The following is a 25,839-nucleotide window of genomic DNA, read 5'->3' on the forward strand; positions in this document are numbered from 1 at the left end:
GAAACAAAGCCCCTCCACCCCTATATATAGTGGGGAGGCGCATGGGAGCTTCATGCTTGCCCCTGGCACAGCCCTCCCCCTTCCTACACCTCCTCCTCCTCCGTAGTGATTGGCGAAGCCCTACCGGAGAACCATGAGCTCCACCACCACCACGGCGTTGTGCTTCCGGAGTTCTCCCTCAACTTCTCCTCCCCCTTGCTGGATCAAGAAGGAGGAGACGTCCCCAGGCTGTACGTGTGTTGAATGCAGAGGCGACGTCCGTTCGGCACTGGGATCGGATCTTCCGTGATTTGAATCGCCGCGAGTACGACTCCATCAACTGCGTTCTTGTAACGCTTCTGCTTAGTGATCTTCAAGGGTATGAAGATGCACTCCCTCTCTCTCATTGCTAACATCTCCTAGATTGATCTTGGTGACATGTAGGAATTTTTTTGAATTATTACTACGTTCCCCAACAGTATCTCTACTTGGTGCAGAATTTTTGGCTAGCAAAGATAGGGGGCAAGCACCACGTGTTGAAGGATCTATGACAATATAACTTTTGTGTGAATATGAACGAACATAAATCATTATGTTGTCTTCCTTGTCCAACGTCAACAATTTTGGCATATAATATTTTGATGGGGGCTCACAATCACAAAAGATTTCCAAGATAGTGTATTTGCATGTGAAAGTTCTCTTCCTTCTACTAATCATTCATGAATTGCTTGTATGATCAATATTGTAATTGTCAAGCTTCAAAAGATTTCACTTTCTAAACCCAATGTGAAGCTACCACTAGGCATGATATGAACATACAATTTCAACTTCATGATATTCAATTCATTCAACAATTCACTCATAGTATATAAGTGAAGCACAAAAGTAAATGACAACCTACTCCAAAAAGATATAAGTGAAGATCATGCAAGTAGTTAAGTAAATAGGTATCTATTCGAGGACTCTCTCTTATTTCAAAACTTTTATATCTAAGTAATTTATTAAAATAGCAAGCAAACACAAAATAAAATGACATTCTAAGAATAGCACACATCATGTGAAGAAGCAAAAACTTAGGCTCAACCGATACTAACCGATAATTGTTGAAGAAGAAAGGTGGGATGCCTACCGGGGCATCCCCAAGCTTAGATGCTTGAGACTTCTTGAAATATTATCTTGGTGTGCCTTGGGCATCCCCAAGCTTGAGCTTTTGTGTCTCCTTAATTCCTTTTATATCATGGTTTCCCTAAATCTCAAAAACTTCATCCACACAAAACTCAACAAGAACTCGTGAGATAAGTTAGTATAAACCAATGCAAAAAACTTATCATTATCCACTGTAGCTAATCACAAAAAATATTATTCAACATTGCATACTAAATGCCTCTACACATTTAATACTCCTATCCTCAAATAGAATCATTAAAGAAGCAAACACATGCAAACATAACAGCAATCTGCCAAAATAGTACAATCTGTAAAGAATGAAAGAGTATCAATACTTCTTAAACTCAAAGGATTATCAAAATCTACCAAACTGTATAGAATTTATCAGATCTTATTGTGCAAAAACTTTCAACATTTTATCACATTCTGACTTTTCTAGGGAATTTTTGCAACAGCGGTAAACTTTCTGTTTTCAAATAGCAACAAGTAGACCTTTAAAATAAGCATCGCAAAGGATATATTTGACATTTTTATTGAAATAAAAGATGCAAAAAATTATTATAAATAACAGCAAGCAAATCCTAACAAAATAAAATGATGCTCCAAGTAAAACTCATATCATGTGACGAATGAAAACATAGCTCCAAGTGAGGTTACCGATAATGTTGGAGACGAAAGAGGGGATGCCTTCCGAGGCATCCCCAAGCTTAGTTGCTTGGATATTCCTTTAATATTACCTTGGGGTGCCTTGGGAATCCCCAATCTTAGGATCTTGTTACTCATTATTCTCCTCATATCGACATCTCATCCAAAACTTGAAAACTTCAATCACACAAAACATAACGGAACTTCATGAGATAGGTTAGTATGATAAAGAGCAAACCATTTCACTTTGCTACTGTCAAAGACAAGATTCATAATTGTTTCCACACAATGCCTACTGTAGCATATCATTTCCACAATTTACATTGAGAAATATAAGCCATAGAAATAAGGAAACAAGCAAACTATGCATTGAAAACAGAATCTGTCAAAAACAGAACAGTCTGTAGTAATCTGTACTCAAACCATACTTCTGCTACTCCAAAAATTATGAAAAAATTAGGACCACGTGAGAAATTTGTATATCAATCTTCTGCAAAACTAATCAACTCAAAAACACTCTTCTGTTAAAAATGAGAGTTATTTCATGAGCACAAAAGTTTCTGTTTTTCAGCAAGATCAAATCAACTATCACCCAACATGATCCCAAAGGCTTTACTTGCCACTTTATTGAAACAAAAACAATAAAACACGATTACTACAGTAGCATAATCATGTTAACATACAAAAAAGTAGATAAAAGTGTTGGGTTGTCTCCCGACAAGCGCTTTTCTTTAATGCCTTTTAGCTAGGCACAATGATTTGAATGATGCTCACATAAAAGATAAGAATTGAAACATAACAAGAGCATCATGAAGCATATGACGAGCACATTTAAGCCTAACCCTCTTCCTATGAATAGGGATTTTGTGAGCAAATAATTCATGGGAACAAGAATCATCTAGCATATATAGGAAGGCAAAACGAGTGCAACTTCAAAACCTTCAACACAAAGAGAGGGAACTTGATATTATTGCAATATGTAAAACCATATGTTCCTCTCTCATAGTAATTTTCAGTAGCATGATGAATGAATTCAACAATATAACTATCACAGAAAGCATTCTTTTCATGAGCCACAAGCATAGAAAATTTATTACTCTCCACATAAGCAAATTTATTCTCATCAATAGTAGTGGGAGCAAACTCAACAAAATAACTATCATGAGAGTGAAAATTAAAATCATGATGACAAGTTTCATGGTTATCATTATTCTTTATAGCATACATGTCATCACCATAATCATCATAGATAGCAACCTTGTTCTTATAGTCAATTGAAGCCTCATCAAAAAGGGTGGATTCATCATTAAATAAAGTCATGACCTCTCTGAATCCACTTTCATCATTATAATCATCATAAATAGGATTCATGCTATCATCATAATAATTTATCTCATCAAAACTTGGGGGAGTGAAAATATCATCTTCATCAAACATAGAATCCCCAAGCTTGTAGCTTTGCATATCATTAACATCATGGATATTCAAAGAATTCATACTAACAACATTGCAATCATGTTCATCATTCATACCAATCATTTCATTAAATTCTTCTTCTATCAATTGAGCACAATTTTCCGAACCATCATTTTCAAGAAAGATATTATAAAGATGATCAATAATATGATCCAACCTCAATTCCATTTTTATGTTGTTTTCTTTTACAAACCAAACTAGTGATAAAACAAGAAACTAAAAGATTCGATTGCAAGATCTAAAGATATACCTTCATGCACTCACCTCCCTGGCAACAGCGCCACAAAAGAGCTTCATGTCTACTACGCAACTTTATTCTTGTAGAATCGTGTTGGGCCTCCAAGCGCAGAGTTTTGTAGGACAATAGCAATTTTCCCTCAAGTGGATGACCTAAGGTTTATCAATCCATGGGAGGCGTAGGATGAAGATACTCCCTCTCAAGCAACCCTGCAATCAAATACAAGAAATCTCTTGTGTCCCCAACACACCCAATACAATGGAAAATTGTATAGGTCCACTAGTTCGGCGAAGAGATGGTCATAAAAGTGTAATATGTATAGTAAATATGAGTTTTTGTGGTGCGAACAATAAAAACCAACAAGGTAGTAAATAGTAAAATGGAGCACAAACGGTATTGCAATGATGGAAAATGAGGCCTAGGGTGCATACTTTCACTCGTGAAATCTCTCAACAATGCTAACATAGTTGGATCATATGATTATCCCTCAAAGTGCAATAAAGAATAACTCCCGAGTTCCTATTAGTGGAGAACAAAAGATAGAAATTGTTTGTAGGGTACGAAACCACCTCAAAGCTATTCTTTCCGATCAATCTATCCTAGAGGTCGTACTAAAATAACAGCAAGCTATTCTTTCCAATCTATCTAATCAAGAGTTCGTACTAAAATAACATCATATGATACATATCAACCAACTCTAATGTCACCTAGATACCCCAATGTCACCGCGCGTACCCATGAGTTAATTATACGATATGTATCAAACAATTTTAGATTCATAATACTCAATTCACACAAAGAACTACAAGGAGACCCCAAAGTTTCTATCGGAGAAAAGATAATAAAAACATGCATCAACCCCTACGCATAGATTACCCCAAAGTCACCTCGAGAATCCGCAAGTTGAGTGCCATAACATATATTAAGTGAATCAAAATAATACCCCATTGTCACCACGTGTAATCATATGCAAGACATATATCATGTGTTCTCATATCTGAACATTCAATCTGACAAGACAAAACTTCAAAGGGCAAAGACTCAATTCATCACAATAAGAGTAGAGAGGGTAGAAACATCATATGATCCATCTATGTTAACAAAGTCGATGATACATCAAGATTGTGACATCTCAAGACCGCGCGAGAGAGATTAAACACATAGCTACTGGTACAAACCCTCAACCCCGAGGGTGGACTACTCCCTCCTCATCATGGTGGTCGTTGACATGATGAAGATGGCCACAAGTGATGATCTCCCCCTCCAGAAGGGTGCCAGAATGGGCTCCCGATTGTTTTTTGGTGGCAACAAAGGCTTACGACGGTGGAACTTCTGATCTAGGGTAATTTCGGATGGTTTCTCTATTTATAGGAATTTTTTGCGTCGGTCTCACGTCCAGATGGGCCTCGAGGTGAGCACGATACACTGGGGCACGGGAAAGGGCAAAGGCGCACCCCGGTTGGTTGTGCCCTCCTTATGGCTCTTCTTGCCCTCCCACGAAGCTTCAGGGGTCTCTTTTGTTCCAAAAAATCGTCAAAAAGTTTCATCTCATTTGGAGAACTTTCATTTCTGCACAAAAAACAACACCACCGTAGTTCTACTGAAAACAGCGTCAGTCCGGGTTAGTTCCATGCAAAGCATACCAAAACCATATAAAATTATTGTAAACATGGCATGAATACTTCATAAATTAGAGATACATTGGAGACGTATCACCATTTTGGCCTAGAGTACTTTCTTTCTTCTATAGTACCATAGGAGTACCTGAAGGTGATTCCCACGAACATATGTATGTACATGGCATACCAAGTCAAGGTGCTAGCTCATTAGGGCATCTCCAACATGTTTCACTAAATTTTTGCCCGCAGATGATTCTGAGAGTTTTGGAAGGCAAGTATTTTTCATGTTTGAGGTTTTATGTCAGCACGCAATAGGAGGAATTCTTCACATACTTGGAAAGATATTTTGTGTAGCAGAAAATTGTTAGAAGCAAGCCTAATTAAACGAGTAGGCAATGGCACATCAATCCGAGCTTGGGATGATCCATGTATCCCAAACAATACAAGCAGGAGGCTACCATTTAACCCGTTGGACACAAATAACACAATGGTGGATGAGCTGGTTATTGGAAGATGAACACTTGGAATAGGGAGAAAATCCTAGAGAACTTCATTCGTCTGAATGCAGATTCCATTTGTAAAATCCCCATTGATAGGTTTTGTGAAGATGTGTGGGATCCAGAAAAATATAGATAGTTCTCTGTTTGATTGGCCTATGGGACACTCCTGAAGCTGAAACGTCAAGGAGAACAAGCGTCGAGCCTAGGGTAAGAGAATGATTTTTAGTGTAAGATGTGGAGGGTGGAGGCCTGCCTAAAGTCCATAATTTGTGGTGGCACGCAATACATTGTTTCGTCCCTTGTCATGAGGTATTCCTGGGTAGGCACGTTGATTTAATATCATTATGTGAAGCTTATGGTATGATGCAGTGGGTGGCGGATGCTCTATTTTAGTGCACATGGGCTTAGTTATTTTTGTCTTAGATGAAGCGGTTAATAGCTCTAAAAGTTTTGGTTTTTCATCTGAATTATTAGCCATCAAATATTATTAAGGGGAGACAATTTAAGGAGGCACTACTGCAGGATGCTGCTAACACGACACTATGATCAGGGACCCTTCGACGAAACTGTGTGCGATGCAATAATCTCAAATAGTGGTGTAAAAAACGTCAAAAAGGGTGCAAAACGTTTGAGATGGGCGGATGCATCAAACACGGTTCAGATTTTAGTTGCGTGTGCGGTGCAGGGCATACGGTTCAGTTAAATTAACTGTATGTGATGGGGCGGAACAAAAGAAACGGACAACTAGATGAAGGTGTGTGTGATCTACAACATATAGTCACTCTGATGAACTGTTTGTGATTAGGCAACACAAAAGGAACGGTCAGCCAAATCAAGGTGTGTGCGATATACAGCAATACGGTTCACTTGGATGAACTATTTGCTTTGAGACAAGAGAACATAAACGGTTCAATTTAACAAGATGTGTGTGATACATGGCAAACAGATCAATCAGAAATGTGTGCAAAGACCGATAATAATACAGACGATTGCTACTAATAAGCCGTGTGTGTTGTGGGCAAACGCTTGGTGGTATACAATTGTCAGCGATTGATGAAATCATCACCGACGGGTTCCCCAGTATGGTCAACAACATATGTACTTATAACTTATAAGGACTTAATTCCATAAAAAGATTGAACATCCAATTACATATGTTGCTAGTGTACACATGACCTTTGCGCACACCAAAGTATGTTCCAAAATGCCTAGAAAACTCAAATAATGTATAAAAAGGCAAAACAAACAGTGAATAATTTCATATTTTTAGGACGACACTACTATAGTTGCATGTTGCCTCTGTAAAATAAATCAAGGCAGAAAGATACATCGTATGTCATTTCACACACATAGGTGATAAGGTCCCCCTCGGAACCATGAGCCTTTTTGAGAGAAGCTCCGGTTTGTAAGAAGTTTGTACCAAAACTTGTCCCAAATTGAACTACCACAACATGTTGGTGCTATGTCATAACACCATGCCAAGTTTCATGATTTTGAGGTGAGTTTTGGATTTACAGTAATTTTAAAACTAGGTTTCTCAATGTTTACTGTTGAGTCGGTACCGCCCTATATAGGCTTTTTCCTAGTGGGTCCCAAATGACAAATCCAAATCTGTCACTACTATGCAGCTTCTCTTACTAAGAATTACAACCCATTTGGTGTGCTAGCTGAAACTAAGTTTGTGGGTGCTGGTGGGCGCTAAGAACTTGCGGTTCTATAATGAACAAAGATCTCAAGGATCCCGCGAGAGTGAGGTTCTTTTCCTATGTTTTGAATGCTTATAATATTTATGTCTTAATTAAAAAATGGCAAGCCATTGGCCCAGTATGAAAGAAAATATGGGTCAAAGCCAAGTTGAAAAGGGCAACAATATCTAATTCTAGTTTACAAACAGTACAAAAGCACAAGGATTAATTGCTCATCAGGTTTAGACAAAATCTAGATTGAATAGGACAATGACATCTAACTCAACCAAAGTTTTCGGCAGTCACAATCAAATGGGATTGGTCCGATCCATAAAATCAAGATCCCGGGCCAGAAATTCTACTGATCCATGATGACAATCTGTTGTAAATAGAAGCCAACCACGATCAGAAGCCCTTAGGTCCACTTGAAACTTATTTTTATGTTGTTCAACACTTGCAGCCGTAAGAAATTTCTTGTCGAAAAACTCAATCCTCACGGACAATAGTGCCCTCGCATTCAACATGAAGAATGTGACAAAGTTAGTGTTTGCATTGTTGGATGCATATCCTTCCAGCGTTACTGTCTTCAAACGAATGTCATGAGATCTGAGAAAATCCCGGTGCTTCTTGAACCATCGATTGGTTATACTTTTTTCTCCGTGTGTTAGTGCCTAAATAGAGATGAAGATTGGAAACACTTAATGTCTAAAAAAGATTATGTTGAAAGAGTGATAGCTAAATGATTAATTATAGTACATTATACATGGGTTTTCAATGCGCGTCAAATCATCACCTTTATATACAAACTCTGCAGACATGGAAAGCAATGCAGCAAGCCAATAATCGTGTTCAGATCAAAACACCACATACTGATATGTAAGGTCTTGACAGAATCCACCACCACTGATAGGATGGACAAGCTCTTCATTGAGCATAGAACATAATATTAGAACCAAAAGTGTACTCCAAGATGATAATTATGCGTACAAATGAAAAAAAAAATCAGATTACAAAAGTTTATGTGAATAATATACAGTACCTCAATAGGTGTGGAGCCAAACACCATACTTAACCATCTAAAAGGATCACGAATTGCACCCAAGGTCTCCAGTTTAGGCGTGACTACAATTATTTGCCAAGGTACTATAATAGAAGCAAGGAGCAACCTTTGAAGTGAAGGGGCATCTTCAATGATGAGATCATGTCCAAATAAACAAATTCCCATGCTTACAAGGTGGGGAGACTTTATTTTGAGACAACAAATACAAATTTCTATTCTAGAAACAAGCAGAAAGCGCTCCAGGGTAGGGCAACTGGAGTGGATGATATTATGTAGTGCGGCCTTCGATAGATCAACCACCACAAGCGCAAGTTTTTTTAGCAGTGGGAGTCGAAGCATTTGTGCCATATTATCTGCTAGATGGCATGGGCGAAGGTGGCTGTGTGGAGAGAGGGGAGAAACCACGAGATGGACATCGGCGGTGAGGGCACAGATACATAGGTTCGTGGTATGTTACATACATAGTCATGGTAGAACTCAAGCTGTTGGAGTTTATCAAATTAACGGGATGTCATCCAGGCGGCCACCATGCAGGGTATGTCCAGCAGGTAGCATGCCGGGATGCAGATGCATTGAACGGAGCCTTGGTGGGAGGAGATGATGGCTCCGGGGAGTTCAGAATCATCATCGTCAGATAGCTGATGACAATCGATATTAAGAGGCACGGCGCGCCATAGAGTGCGCCACCGAGATGCGAGGACTTGTGTGCGGCAGCCATCCTTGGTGGGGATAAGGGAGATGATCTCCCAAGGATGTCGTCCGAGAGATCACTGATGCGGTTCACCAGAGATTCTACTGGTTCCTCAGGTCCAGGGGGCGTGGTCGCTTCTGGCCGCGCAGCCGGGTCCAAGATCTACATCCGGCGGCAGCACTGGCTAGAGCCTCATTTATGTACATACCAATCTGAAAGAAAAAAAAGGTAGAAACATACATGTAGGACATTCAAAATCAATTCTCAAGATCTGGAAGAAAAAGGCACAAATATATATGTAGGACATTCAAAATCAATTATCAAGATCTGGCCATGAATTATTAGCACGCAAGCTAACCCTAGCCGGATTATTAGCAAAAATCATTTGTACAGAACAAACAATGAATCACTAACTCTATAAGGATAACATTCAAACAAATCAATACACTACGTGCATCTAACGGATCTTAATTACTCTGATTTCATGGACTGAGAGAACATAACCATAGGATTTTTATTCCAAAAAGATTATAGAGGGGGGAGTAACCAGAGAAAACAAATGATATGTTTGCTGCACAAATGGGTATATAGATGACTAACCGGTTTTCCATCGGAGTCGGAGTCGTTGCCGGAGTTGTTGTTGACCTCCGGCTCCGGCTGGGGGGGCACAACGGCACCGACAAAGTCAAGGTTGTGCTGCTGCCCGCTCGAGACCTCATCGGCGGCGACAGCAACCTCTGTGCACAGTTCACGCATTGCGCGGGTGCTTCACCATCCCCAACGTTGCCACTCCCTTCGATGGTGCACTTCGGCAGCATCCTCATACACTTCAGAGTCCAGACGTTGGTGACCACTGTTGACCGGGGGTACGGCCGCCTAATATGGTCGGCCGCTCGGGGCGCAATTAATACGGACCAGTGGGAGCGAGGCAGGCGACGGTCAAAAGTTGTCTCGCCTCCCGATAAGCCTGTGCGGCGGACTTCTGCCATTCCTACCATCATTTTCCACAACTACTCACACACCTCCCATCAATACGGACACCTGCACGCATGCCTCCCGGTATGCCTGCACGGCAGACTGCTCGCAGTCCTGTCAACTCACGCCTTCTCACACAACACACGGGGCGTGTGGCAGCACGTATATTTTTTGGTTTATTGATGATTCATCTTGCCGCTTTACTACTTAACTGAAGCATGGCATGGTCTAATGCACATGGTCTGAATAAATAATCCTTATGAGATATTGGTTACCAGTTTTTAATAATCTCCCGTTTGTAAGAAGATTATATCACAACGGGTCTCATTGACAAAAAAAATACAATATCACAGTCTACTGGTGTCCATATATGACACCACGACAAGTTTCATGCATTGGTGGTCCTTTCGGTTACTCTCCCTCGTGCGGTTATCAGCGACATGCCCATTCGTTAGCCCGCAAAGGTTTTCAGTTTCCACCAACAACAAGAGACATTTGACCAAAAGGTAGATTCATCTTGGCATGTGTGTGGTGTGGATCATGGTGGGATTCCATATCCAAAGTTCGAGCAGGTGCGTACACACTCCCACCAGCTTGAAGTGAGGGGGCTACACGCATCATGGTGTAGTGCGTTTCCGGTCTGCGAAGCATGTGCCATGTCAAAGTTAAGAATTGGGTATTCAAACATCACATAACACACGGGCGCATGCACGCGGTGGTTTTGTCCTATGACATCACTTGCGTGTGCCTCTCTCTGTGGGCTATGAGGTCGTCGTCGACCAGTTGAATGTACAAAACGAGAGAGGTTAATTTGACCAGCAAGGATGGTTCTTTTTGGTTTGTGTTACGTATATGCACGGTATAGGAGTATGTACATGTCAAAGAGGGGGCAACATGAATACTCTATATATGTGTGGCATAACCTCGTTCCATGTGGGGACTTTCCAGTTCCCGAGGCAGGTGCCACATCAAAGTTGTACATTATATTAGTATTCAAACATCACGCAATACCATGCAGGCGGTGGTTGCCCTATATATAGGAACTCACTCGCATGTGGCGCTTCCATCCATGGGCATGCGAGGTTGTCCTCCATCACTTTGACCCAACGAGAGAGAGGTTAATTTGATCATCAAGGAATGATTCTTTTTTTATTTGTGCTATACAGTAGAAGTACATATATACCACGCGTCGAATGGGGGCGTACATATAGCACATACCACGCGTCATGAACCTCGTGCTCTCTATGGGGACTTTTTGGTTTCCTATATACATGGTGCCACATCAAAGTTGTGCATTGCGTATTCAAACATCACACAAACACCTCTTTGGGCCACATGCAGACGGTGGTACATAGTCCTATATAGGATGATCACTCGCGTGCGTTGTATGCTTCGCTTCTGTGTTGGGCCCGCAAGTTTGTCGTCCATCACTTTGACCTGCGAGAGAGAGGTATGTTTGACGAACAAGGAGGATTAATTCTTTTAGGGTTGTGTTACTAGGTGTATATATAGTACATGTCGAAGGGGGGGTGACAAGCTTGGTGCATCACTTTCACAGACAGCGTGAGAGAGGTTAACTATTTTGATTTAGGAGGGGATTAATTTTTTTTGTCTAGATATAGATCATGATGTGAGATTACATATATATAATAGCGCATCTGTACACATGAATCCATCCTGCTGGATCGAAGGGGCGCGGCGAGCACATGACACATCATGAACGACCTCTTGCTCTGTGTGGGGACCTCTGTGATTTTCAACGCATGCACCACATCAATGTTGTGCATTGGGTCAGGTATTCAACACATATGCATGTTCACACACCTCCATAAATATGTTCGGGACAGACGCATGCAATAATGGTTGTCTTTGGACACACTCTCACTCGCTTGGTTATGGGCGACAAGCCTATATATATTCGTGGGCCCACATGGACGTCAACGACGAGAAAGGTTACCAGGGTGGATTCTTCTTCTTTGCTTCGAGTTACTGTATAGTAGGTCAACCCATTCAAAGCCTAATTAAGTTTGAGTGCATGCTACGCGTCGTGAACCCTCACTCGATGTGGGAATTTTACGGTTCCAAAGCATGGTGCCACATCAAATTTGCGCATTGGGTATTCAAACACCACACACACCACTTCCATATACATACTTGGGCCACATGCATAGAGTGAGTTTTTCTTCATACAGTACTCCCTCGCGAGGTTATCGGCAACAAGCTAGCTCATTTTGCAGGGTCGTGTGGACGTCCATCTCTTTGACCAACAACAAGCGGGGAGAGGTTGTACAACCAAGTTGGATTCTACTTGGTCTGTGTTACAGTGCGTCTTGGTGAGATGCCCTCCCCCGACATGTGGGGGGGGGGCTACTTCGTTCTACCTGCAACCTCTGTGGGGTTGGGGAAGTCCGGTTAATTTGTGAGGCACACGTGCCACATCAAAGTTGTGAATGGTAGTTAAATATCACACACCACACCCTTTTCATACATATAGTAGGGCCTCCTGCATGTGGTTCGTATGTGGTCTCACCCATCTCGCGCCACAAGCACACATTTGTGGGTCGACACAAAGTCCACCTCTGTCAGGAAGTGAAAGGGGAAGTTTGACCATATATATATGATGGACTCTTATAGGTTTTGTGTTATGGTAGGGTGAGATTTTAGACCTAGCTATTTGGGGCATGCGTTGATTCCCTTACCCCCTACATGAAGTGGGATTAGTAGGGGGTGGTTGACTAGCAATACTGTGCTTTTGTGCGACAGGTGCCACATCAAAGTTGTGCATTGGGTATGCGAACATTAAACCATACTTTTTGTACATATATTTAGTCCACACGCAAGTGTGTTTGTGTTCTGACCCTCTCCCGAGTTATTCTTTTCTCCAAATTTATAAACAACACACGAGTTGGATGTAGAAACCGTGTACGACTGGGTATGCAACAGACACGGTTCGTGAAAAATCCAATCTATCCATCTGCACTAGTTTCATGCATGTTAGAACACATTAACCTGGCTGTTTAGGTGAAACAAGTTAATGCACCTTTATGACTTCATATAATGGGTTGCATTTGAATCTTTGGTTCAAATGGACTCATTTCAATCTGTTCTAGCTTGCATTAGCCCAAAACACATTCATATTGCCATGTCATAGCATGCATCATATTGTGCATTGCATTGATCGTGTTTCTTCTCTGTTTGTCGGTGTTGTTCCCCCTCGATAGACGTTGTACCGACGTTGTGATCGTTGACACTGATGAAGACTCAATGCTATCTTCAGAAGTGCCAGGCAAGCAAAACCCCCTTGTTCATTCCGATACAATCCTACTCTCTCGCCCTGCTCTCTTTTACTGCATTAGGACAACAACGAGTCATTTGTTACTTGCTGCGGTAGCTGAACCCCTTTATCCTCTACATGACCTGTCATTGCCACAGTAAATAGATGAAACCCACTAGTATGAGTAGGAGTTGCTTGAGCCCTGTTGTGCCTACTCATTCATGTTTGTTTGTCATGCCTGCTACTGCTTAGAGTTGAGTTAGGTCTGATTCATCGGGAATGAATCAGAGGTGTGTGAACATGTCCTACTGTGTGTGAGCTAAGTGTGTGAACACGATTTGGTAAAAGGTATCGGTGAGAGGCCATGTAGGAGTACATGGTGGGTTGTCTCATTGAAGCCGTCCTCAGGAACTGAGTTCTGTGTTTGTGATCCATGATTCAGCTACTACCATGCATTGGGCCGTGAAATATGACCCCGCTCGACTTCTTATTCACCCTAGTCCTCTGTCCAGGAGTTGCTAGTAGTTTCTGGTGTTTGTAGCTTACTGGAGGCGGTGGACAGCGCTGACCGTAGGGGTGGGCTGTGATGCGGTAGGTACATGGCATGGTGTACCGGATGCCCGTTAGGTGTCTCGGGAACCCTGTTCACATCGTTTGGGGCTGTGAGCGAAACCCCGGCCGGATCTCCTCATGGATGGAACCCGAATAGGCGATAAACCTGGACTAGAGACTTGAGTGCTTAGGTAGGTCGTGGTCTACACCCACGTCGGCTTTCGCTTGAAGTCTGCCGAGCACATGTCGTGTGCAGACGCTAAGTGGTGGAAACATGCATGAAGAAGTACACCCCTGCAGGGTTATAATGATCTATTCGAATAGCCGTGTCCGCGGTAAAGGACTTCTGGGTTGCTTATATCAGTTCATAGACAAGTGAAAGTGGATACCCTAAAATACGCAAGATAAGCGTGAGTGCTATGGATGGCGTTCTCGTAGGGAGACGGGAGCGGATCCATAGTGGTGTATTGATATGGTGAATATGTGGACTCGTGTGCGCCACCTCAAAAGAGTTACTTGCAGTAGTAGTTCAGGATAGCCACCGAGTCAAAGCTGGCTTGCTGTAGTTAAACCCCACCATCCCCTTGTTGATAATGATGCATATGTAGTTAGTTCTGATGTAAGTCTTGTTGGGTACATTTGTACTCACGTTTGCCTATTTTATGTTTTGTAGAGAGATTTCAGTCTCACTAGTAGTTTCGCGTGGACTTCGACGTTTAGCTTGTTACCTCAGCTACGATCTTGTGCCCTCGGCAGGATCTGGTAGATAGTCAGGCTTCTCAGCCTTTTTCATTTGTAGATGTCTGTACTCAGACATGTTAAGCTTCCGCTTGTGCTTTGATTTGTATGCTCTGAATGTTGGGTCATGAGACCCCTGTTTGTAATATCTCGCTCCTCGGAGCCTAATGAGTACATACTTGGGTCGTAGAGTCATGTTGTGATGCCATGTTGTATTTGCACATATCGAGCATATTGTGTGTATGTTATTGAAATGCTTGGTATGTGTGGGATCTGACTATCTAGTTGTTTATCCTTAGTAGTCTCTCTTACCGGGAAATGTCTCCTAGTGCTTCCACTGAGCCATGGTAGCTTGGTACTTCTCCAGAACACTTAGGTTGGCCGGCATGTGTCCTTCTTCATTCATGTGTCTGTCCCCTCGGGGAAATGTCACGCGATGAATACCGGAGTCCTGTTAGCCCGCTACAGCCCGGTTCACCGGAGTCCTGCTAGCCCAGTGCTATAGCCTGGATTCACTCGCTGATGACCGACACGTTTGATGTTGGGTCATGGATGCCTGTCCCTGTAAGTTTGTGCCACTTTGGGTTTACGACTAGCCATGTCAGCCCGGGCTCCTTATCATATGGATGCTAGCGACACTATCATATACGTGTGCCAAAAGGCGCAAACGGTCCCGGGCAAAGGTAAGGCGACACCCGTGGGAATACCGTGCGTGAGGCCGCAAAGTGATATGAGGTGTTATATGCTAGATCGATGTGGCATTGAGTCAGGGTCCTGATAGGTCAGACTACCTGTGTGCCACACTCGTGCCCTGCAGTCCCTCACATCAGCACAGTAGATTGGGCTCCACGAGGCTTTCCTCCCAGTCTCGAAAATATCTACTGCCTCGTACTCTCGAAAATATCTACCGCCTGGAAGGTTTTAATGTTTGATAACACACGATTAGTATGTGCGGACCATATGCGATGTCTGTTACTCCCGCTCTACTTCAGTCCCTTGATTCAAATTTTCAGTAGCCCCGGCATTTTACTCACGCCTCTGCATCCCTCACAATCTCAAAAATATTTGCTCGCCCTTGATTCAAATTTTCAGTTGCCTGCCTTGTTACTCTCGCCTTTGCATCCCTAGCAATCTCAAAAATATTTGCTTGCCCTTGATTCAAATTTTCAGTTGCCCTGGCATTTTACTCCTGCCTCTACATCCCTTGCAATCTCAAAATATCTGCTCGCCCTCGATCCAAATTTTCACTAGCCCCGCCTTGTTACTCCCGCCTAGTAAAATTTTTAGTTGTCGCGGTATTTCCTCAAACACCACCTTGCCCCCACCCCTCCACACACACCACATACTCCCCAAAACCTCCGCTCACACAGAAACACACCACCCCTCCCTCGCTCAAAACCATTTGTAGGTCGCCGCCGCCGCCCCCATCCTCAACCTTTGCCTGTGTGCCAGGGAGCTCAAGGAGCAAATGGCCGAAAAGAGGTTTATCCCGGCCTCTTCACCGAACACCGGCGAGGTGGCCCCCAAGGTGCCCCCGCCATCCTCCGCGGGCTCTTTATTGATCGGCCGTCGCCAGTTACCCGATCCGCCCGCCACCGCGCCCCTACGCTAGTGCGAGGACTTCCCCGTCCTCCCTCAGGCCCGGTTGCCGACGAGGTCCTACCTCGGGGTCCGGCAGCGGCGATGGGGGATGTGGGTCGCCGAGATTACGGATCAGGAGACCCACACTCGCCGGTGGCTTGGTAGCTTCCACATGGCCGAGCTCGCGGCCATGGAGTACGACCGCTGGCAGGTCCGCTACCACGGCGCGGTGTTTAGGCTCAATTTCCCTTTCAACACAAGTCCGATCGACCTCGTTCCGCCGGAGCCAGGGGTGGTGAGCTCGGCGATGGTGCGGGAGGACCGCGAGGCGTGGGAGCGCCTCGAGTCCAGGGCCACCGACGAGGCCTACATGCAAGAGTTCCGCCGGCAGCACCCAGAGCTCGTGGAGGCAGAGCGGGAGATCTTTGCCAACAGGGAGGGCGGCAAGGTAATCGTGCTCTCCTCTGATGACGAGGTCGAAGGCGGCAGGACGCCGTCACGGAGGGTGTCTAGGTGGGCAGCGAGTACGAGGAGATCGACGTCGACGAGTGGAGGAGTGTCTTCCCCAACGACCCCGACAATGACACCGGCCCAGACCCGGCTCGCGGCACACCGTACCTGACGAGGAAGGATTTACTCGATCTCCACTTTGACCGAAAGTAGTTTAGCTTAGTTTAAATTTATGTTTTATGTTCGGTTATGCAAAACTATCTATGTTTAGGTTTGAATGCATGGTACTTTCAGTTGAACCTGCTTTGAACTTGATCAAATTGAAGTTTACAACGTTATGTTTAGGGGATCGATCAGAAATGGCCAAAAATTGTTGGAGCATATATATATTCACTAAGGGTTTTAGTCCGTTAACTTTTAAAGGATCTGCTAGAGATGGCCTTATGCCTTGTTTATTTCAGTTTTTCACAATGTGATGCTCTATATGTGCAACTATTTGCCGTGCAGTTCAATTTCATCAATAACAGTTTCAACAATACCACTATGAATTACGATATTTGGTTTTTGTTAAGGATGTTGTAATTAACATGACTTTTCATTTTTAACAATAATTAGTGTACTTTAGACCTGCACAATACCAATTTGAATGACTATTTGCTTGTTTTTAAATGTTCTGCCTGATGAAGTTAACACACCTTTCCATTTCTTGTTTTGCTTAACTAGCGTGCTTAAGCCTGCACACTGAAGCTATCATTTGTAGATTATGTTGTCTACCATGGATATATTTGGTTTATGTTTAGCCTGTTGTGCTTAGCATGCCTTTATATGTACTCATATAGGACATTATTGAGAACACTATTGTTTTCCATCGAGGTTAGTTTCATCGCATTGCTTATATGTACTCACTATTCAAGATATCGGTAGCTGGTACCATATAGCCTTGGGGCTGATAAGGATTAATCGTCGAATCGAACATTTCACTGAATATACCTGTAACCCATTTATCAGTAGGTTAATTAGGGCCATATTTCATATATCTGAGGCTACATAGCAACATGCATTGTACTGAATGACTAAATATGCAATCCCAGGCTACATAGCAACAAGGAAGAGTGTTACCTTAATGTTTTGATGATGTCTAGATATACATGTAATAAAATCTTATATAATGGGATGGAGGGAGTGTTGTACTACACCATTTTGCAATTGTTGTTTAGCTTCTAATATTAACTTGGTGCTTTTAGGTACATATGTCATTGCCAAAGATCCACACTTCTACCCTTTCTGCGTATGGAGCAATGAGATATTCATGAACCAGCACCAAGTGAGGAAACTGATAAAGATTGTTATTAAAATGGGTCAAAAGATGTCAATCGAACTATTTGTTTACACTTTATGCAAGACAATAGTGAACTGCAGGATGGTAAGTAAGAACCATGTAGCCTTGTTTTCACTACCCGTAATGAGTTGTGTTAGATGACAATGTGTGAATCTTTTTTCCTTTGCAGTGGATCCTAAAGCAGTTTACTCAAGATTACCTCTCAAAATACATGATTGGCGGCCGGCCATCGCAAGGGGTTGGACTAGAGTCGTGTGTGCCTTCTGCATCTAGGAGAGCACAATAGGGCCATTCCGCTTCACCTTATTCAGCAACCATAATGTTTGCCGCCTCTTTCTTTACCATCTGTAATCGTACAAGTATAGAACCCTGGTTCATCATTCTTTATTTGGTGCTTATGTAATTCTTAAACATATGTATGCATTGGTTGTTTGAACCTGATGGATATGAATAAAGATATAGCCTACTTTCAAGTTCAAATTAGGTACAATTTTAAATAGCAGGAACTAAATTAGGGTGACATTACGTTGTGCAGGTCATTATGGCGCACACGGTCAATAAAGCACAACATGCGTGATATGCATCATAATCGATACGGTTCACGGAGAGGAAACGTGTGTAACAATGCACACAGTTGCCGTTTGCAAAGCGTGTGTGATGTCAGACACTATCACATACGATGCGGGAAAACTAAATGTGTGTGATTGTCTACCTATCGTACATGGTTGATAATCATGAATTGTTTGTGATGTGTCAGGCATCATAAATGTAGAACCAGTTTGGTACGTGCCTGGAATCTGCCTGGTTTTAGGTAAAACCACAAAACTCCGACTGCGATGGCAATGTGAGCACAAACAAGTAGCAAGGATGAAGCCTTTGGGATATTCAAGATATCGGAAACGGTTATATAGAGACAACTGTATGCATCAAGGCTCCCTATCCTCGACGGTTTCTGGGTCGTGTGGAAAGGACCCCCTATTGCAGTCGCTCACTAGGCGACGGTTCCAAATGCCGTCGCAGAAAGGGGTTAAAAACCGTTTGTATAGCACCTCATTGTACCAATGAGGCTTGCCTGATATTGTGAGGTTGTTGGGCGTTTTGGATGGAACATAATGCAAGGTGGCATGGAGACGAGGAGAGGTTGGATATTGCCTCAAACAAGGAGAGTTTGATTGTTGCCTCAGTTAAAAGGATTGTTGATGCCACTATGGACTTTGAAAATGTTGGAAGGTAAGGACGGATTAGATCACAAAAAATGAAGGCATTATTATCCACTATAGAATCATTAAAGTAAACATTGTTGCCGATTTCCTTGAGCAAAGCAACCATGGGGGTACCGAGGTGGTTATATGTGACCACTCTGCCTAGCTATTCTGAGCGCATACGCTATGGTATGAACATGCGACTATGTCAGCATTAATGAAGGCTTATGCCATCCGATATGGCACTGGACTTGCACGGGAGATGCGTTTAAAACTTATCATGGTGGAGAGCGATACTTCTAAGGTCGCAGGGCTGCTGAACTCGATAGTTTTTTACCACTCCTAGCTTGCACCAATTTTGCATAAAATTGGATAATGTAAGATCATTTAGTATATTATGGCTAGAGGGGGTTATTAGACTAAAAGCAAACCTATAGCAGTCTCCTCCCAAGTTTTTAGGTCTTTGGCAATATTAAGCTTTTCTAGTGATAGCCTAGGAACACTCTACACATGCAAATCTAGATTCCAGAAGAGTAAAGAAATATAAAACAACACTTGCATAAGTAGAGGTAAATGTTTGGAGAATGTAAACACGGTGATGCGGGACAAATATTTTCCTTGTGGTTCGGGTAGTTGGCTCTATCCTACTTCACATTGATGGAGGCTTCAAATCACCAAGGTTCTCGGATCATAGATATCCTGGTTCAGAGATCCATAAATGATCAAGTCCATGAAGGACTATATCCACAAAGGATCCATGAAGGAGCAACCAGCTTATATGCCATCATGGCATACAATCACAATGATCTACCTCACTCGGGGTAGATCTGTAGAATCGAAAGTATGTCTAGAGGGGGGTGATTAGACTACTTGACAAAATAAAACTTAACCTTTTCCCAATTTTAGTTGTAGGCAATTTTTAGCAATTCTAGCAAGTCAAGTATCACCCGACACATTCAATTCTAAGAGTGCACCAACGGAAAGTAAAACATTGCACATGTAAGTAAAGGAGGAGTTTGGAGAAAGCAAACACAATGGAGACATAGTGATTTTTGGCATGGTTCCTATAGGTTCTGCTATCGTACTTCCACATTGATTGATACTTCAACCTACAAAGGGTAACAATTGCACGAGTCCATGGAGAGCTCCACCCATGAAGGGTCCATGAAGAAGCTGTTGGGGAACGTAGTAATTTCAAAAAAATTCCTATGCACGCGCAAGATCATGGTGATGCATAGCAATGAGAGGGGAGAGTGTTGTCCATGTACCCTCGTAGACCGAAAGCGGAAGTGTTAGAACAATGCGGTTGAAGTAGTCGTATGTCTTCACGGCCCGACCGATCAAGCACCAAAACTACGGCACCTCCGGGTTCTAGCAAACGTTCAGCTCGATGACATCCCTCGAACTCCGATCCAGCCGAGTGTCGAGGGAGAGTTCTGTCAGCACGACAACATGGTGACGATCTTGATGTTCTACCGTCGCAGGGCTTTGCCTAAGCACCGCTATAATATTATCGAGGAGGACTATGGTGGAGGGGGGCACCGCACACGGCTAAGAGATCAAGAGATCAATTGTTGTGTCTAGAGGTGCCCCCTGCCCCCGTATATAAAGGAGCAAGGGGGGAGGGAGCGGCCGCCAGGGAGGAGGCGCGCCAAGGGGAGTCCTACTCCCACCGGGAGTAGGACTCCCTCCTTCCTTGTTAGACTTGGAAAAGGGGGGAAAGAGGAGGGAGAGAGAGGAAGGAAAGGGGGGGCGCCGCCCCCTCTCCTTGTCCTATTCGGACTAGGGCGGAGGGGCGCGCGGCGCTGCCCTGGCCGCCTCTCCTCTTCTCCACAAAGGCCCACAATGGCCCATTAATCCCCTGGGGGGTTCCGGTAACCCCTCGGTACTTCGGTAAAATCCTGATTTCACCCGAAACACGTCCGATATCCAAATATAGGCTTCCAATATATCAATATTCATGTCTCGACCATTTAGAGACTCCTCGTCATGTCCGTGATCACATCCGGGACTCCGAACATCCTTCGGTACATCAAAACTCATAAACTGATAATATAACCGTCATTGAAACTTTAAGCGTGCAGACCCTACAGGTTCGAGAACTATGTAGACATGACTGAGACACGTCTCCGCTCAAATAACCAATAGCGGAACCTGGATGCTCAAATTTGTTCCCACATATTCTACGAAGATCTTTATCGGTCAAACCGCATAACAACATACGTTGTTCCCTTTGTCATCAGTATGTTACTTGCCCAAGATTCGATCGTCGGTATCTCAATACCTAGTTCAATCTCGTTACCGACAAGTCTCTTTACTCGTTCCGTAATACATCATCCTGCAACTAACTCATTAGTTGCAATGCTTGCAAGGCTTATAGTGATGTGCATTACTGAGTGGGCCCAAAGATACCTCTCCGACAATCGGAGTGACAAATCCTAATCTCGAAATACGCCAACCCAACAAGTACCTTCGGAGACACCTATAGAGCACCTTTATAATCACCCAGTTACGTTATGAAGTTTGGTAGCACACAAAGTGTTCCTTCGGTAAACGGGAGTTGCATAATCTCATAGTTATAGGAACATGTATAAGTCATGAAGAAAGCAATAGCAACATACTAAACGATCAAGTGCTAAGCTAACGGAATGGGTCAAGTCAATCACATCATTCTCCTAATGATGTGATCCCGTTAATCAAATGACAACTCATGTCTATGGTTAGGAAACTTAACCATCTTTAATTAACGAGCTAGTCAAGTAGAGGCATACTAGTGACACTATGTTTGTCCATGTATTCACACATGTATTATGTTTCCGGTTAATACAATTCTAGCATGAATAATAAACATTTATCATGAAATAAGGAAATAAACAATAACTTTATTATTGCCTCTAGGGCATATTTCCTTCAGTCTCCCACTTGCACTAGAGTCAATAATCTAGTTCACATCGCCATGTGATTTAACACCAATATTCATATCTGTATATGACTAACACCCATAGTTCACATCGTCATGTGACCAACACCCAAAGGGTTTACTAGAGTCAATAATCTAGTTCACATCGCTATGTGATTAACACCCAAAGAGTACTAAGGTGTGATCATGTTTTGCTCGTGAGAGAAGTTTAGTCAACGGGTCTGTCACATTCAGATCCATATGTATTTTGCAAAATATTCTATGTCTACAATGCTCTCTACGGAGCTACTCTAGCTAATTGCTCCCACTTTCAATATGTATCCATATTGAGACTTAGAGTCATCTGGATCAGTGTCAAAACTTGCATCGACGTAACCATTTACGACGAACCTCTTGTCACCTCCATAATCGAGAAACATATCCTTATTCCACTAATAATAATTTTGACCAATGTCCAGTGATCTACTCCTAGATCACTATTGTACTCCCTTGCCAAACCAGGGCAGAGTATACAATAGGTCTGGTCCATAGCATGGCATACTTTTATAGAACCTATGACTGAGGCATAGGGAATGGCTTTCATTCTCTTTCTATTTTCTGCCGTGGTCGGGATTTGAGTCTTACTCAATTTCACACCTTTGCAACACAGGCAAGAACTCTTTCTTTGACTGTTCCATTTTGAACTACTTCAAAATCTTGTCAAGGTATGTACTCATTGGAAATCTTATCAAGCGTCTTGATCTATCTCAATAGATCTTGATGCTCAATATGTAAGTAGCTTTACTGAGGTCTTTCTTTTAAAGAACTCCTTTCAAACACTTCTTTTTGCTTTCCAGAATAATTCTACATCATTTCTGATCAACAATATGTCACTCACATATACTTATCATAAAGGCTGTAGTGCTCCCACTCACTTTATTGTAAATACAGGCTTCACTACAAGTCCGTATAACACTATATGCTTTGATCAACTTATCAAAGCGTATATCCCAACTCCGAGATGCTTGAACCAGTCCATAGATGGATCGCTGGAGCTTGCACATTTTGTTAGCACGTTTAGGATTGATAAAACCTTTTGGTTGCATCATATACAACTCTTCTTTAAGAAAACCATTAAGGAATGCAGTTTTGACATCCATTTGCCTTATTTCATAAAATGTGGCAATTGCTAACATGATTCGGACAGACTTAAGCATCGCTACGGATGAGAAGGTCTCATCGTAGTCAACCCCTTGAACTTGTCGAAAACCTTTCGCAACAAGTCGAGCTTTGTATATAGTAACACTACTATCAGTGTCCGTCTTCCTCTTGAAGATCCATTTATTCTCTATGGCTTGCCGATCGTCGGGCAAGTCCACCAAAGTCCACACTTTCTTCTCATACATGGATCCCATCTCAGATTTCATGGCCTCAAACCATTTCGCGGAATCTGGACTCATCATCGCTTCCTCATAGTTCGTAGGTTTATCATGGTCTAGTAACATGACTTCCATAATAGGATTACCGTACCACTCTAGTGCGGCCCGTACTCTGGAAGACATACGAGGTTCTGTAGTAACTTGATTTGAAGTTTCATGATCATCATCATTAGCTTCCTCACTAATTGTTGTAGGCATCACTGGAACTGATTTCAGTGATGAACTATTTTCCAATTCGGGAGAAGGTACTATTACCTCATCAAGTTCTACTTTTCTCCCACTCACTTCTTTCGAAAGAAACTCCTTCTCTAGAAAGGATCCATTCTTAGCAATGAATATTTTGCCTTCGGATCTGTGATTAGAAGGTATACCCAACAGTCTCCTTTGGGTATCCTATGAAGACGCATTTCTTCGATTTGGGTTCGAGCTTATCAGGTTGAAACTTTTTCACATAAGCATCGCAACTCCAAACTTTAAGAAACGACAGCTTAGGTTTATTGCTAAACCATAGTTCATACGGTGTTGTCTCAACGGATTTAGATGGTGCCCTATTTTAACGTGAATGCAGCTATCTCTAATGCATAACCCCAAAATGAAAGTGCGTTATATCGACTAGAGGGGGGGTGAATAGGCGATTTTTATGAATTCTTCACTTAGGAATTTGATGGTGAGGAAATTCCTAAATGAAGAACTACTTGCAGCGAAATAAGTACTCAAAAAAGAACATAACAAAACACAAGCATAGTCATCATGATGAAATGAAGACAAGCATAGAGTACATTAACCGTAAACACAGGATAACACAAGGAAGAATACAGACAGATTGAAGAAATAGAACTGAGGAAATTGAGAAAGTCTTCAGTCAATGTCTTCAAACAGATATGAATAGGCACACAACAACACACATGAGGAAATGAAAGAGTTGAGGAGATAGAACCAGTTAGCTCGGCGAAGACAATGATTTGGTAGACCAGTTACAACTGCTATCTCAGTTGTACATCTGGTTGGAGCGGCTGAGTATTTAAACTCGAGGACACCCAGTCCCGGACACATAGTCCTCACCGTATTCTCCTTGAGCTAAGGTCACACAGACCTCGCCCAATCACTCATGGTAAATCTTCAGGTGACTTCCGAACCTTCACAAACTCGGTCACTCGGCGATCCACAATTCCTCTTGGATGCTCTAGACCTTGATGCCTAACCGTCTGGAAGAAGCACAGTCTTCAAAGGAAACAAGCGTCGGATCCACGCAGGATCAATCTCTTCAGTGATGCTCAATCACTTTGGGTTTGTAGGTGTTGGGTTTGGGTTTTCCTCACTTGATGATTTTCGCTCAAAGTCCTCGGAGGATGGGTTGCTCTCAAATGACAAGTGTCAGTTTCTCTCGGAGCATCCAACCAACTAGTGGTTGTAGGGGGCGGCTATTTATAACCGGGGAGCAGCCTGACATGATAAGACATAAATGCCCTTGTTTGATATGACCATTAGGTGGGTAGATATATTGGGATAGCTAGCGCCTAGCACAGCAACGGTCGGAGTATTTGAGGTTCGAATTCCTCAGGGCTATCATGTTCCTCACTTTGTAGGTAATCCGCACTGGCGAATTCCTAACTCTTCAGTCAGAACAAATTCCTTAGAGACCAGAAGAACTTCGTCTCTGTCACTGAAGAATATGATTGAACTGTGCGAGATTTCCAATGGCTTCACTCAAAAGGATTGGTAGGTGTAGGATTTTGAGTTGAGCATCACATGGAAATTTTTCTTTAGTATTTCCTCGACCCCCTTTAACAGTACGGTGTTTCCTATGACTCAAGAAAGAGAAAATGAAACAGTAAAAACAAGAGTCTTCATGCTTGATGTTCCTCAAATGATTACCAAGTCTTCAAGGTCACACCAATTTCTTCACTTTCAAAGTCTTCAAAAATCCAAAGTCTTCAGTCGAAGAACTTCGTTTTTAGGGGTCGACTTTCTCTGTAAATGTCAAACTCCTCATAGACTTATAGACCTGTGTACACTCACAAACGCATCAGTCCCTTAACCTATAAGTCTTCAATACACCAAAATCACTAAGCGGCACTAGATGCACTTACAATCTCCTCCTTTTTTGGTGATTGATGACAATATAGGTTAAGTTTTCAACGGGGATAAACATGTGAAGCGTAAATACTGATATTGAGGAATTTGATTGCAAGATATAGAAGAACTCCCCCTGAAGATGTGCATAGTGAGGAATTTGCTTTTGAAGCAATGCACACTTGAAGAGTATAATCATGGAGATCTCCCCCTATATCTTGTAATTCATGCACGCATTTGATATATAATATGAAGAA

The sequence above is a fragment of the Triticum aestivum genome, chromosome 5B (assembly GCF_018294505.1).
Source record: "Triticum aestivum cultivar Chinese Spring chromosome 5B, IWGSC CS RefSeq v2.1, whole genome shotgun sequence".
NCBI classification, from domain to species: Eukaryota; Viridiplantae; Streptophyta; class Magnoliopsida; order Poales; family Poaceae; genus Triticum; species Triticum aestivum.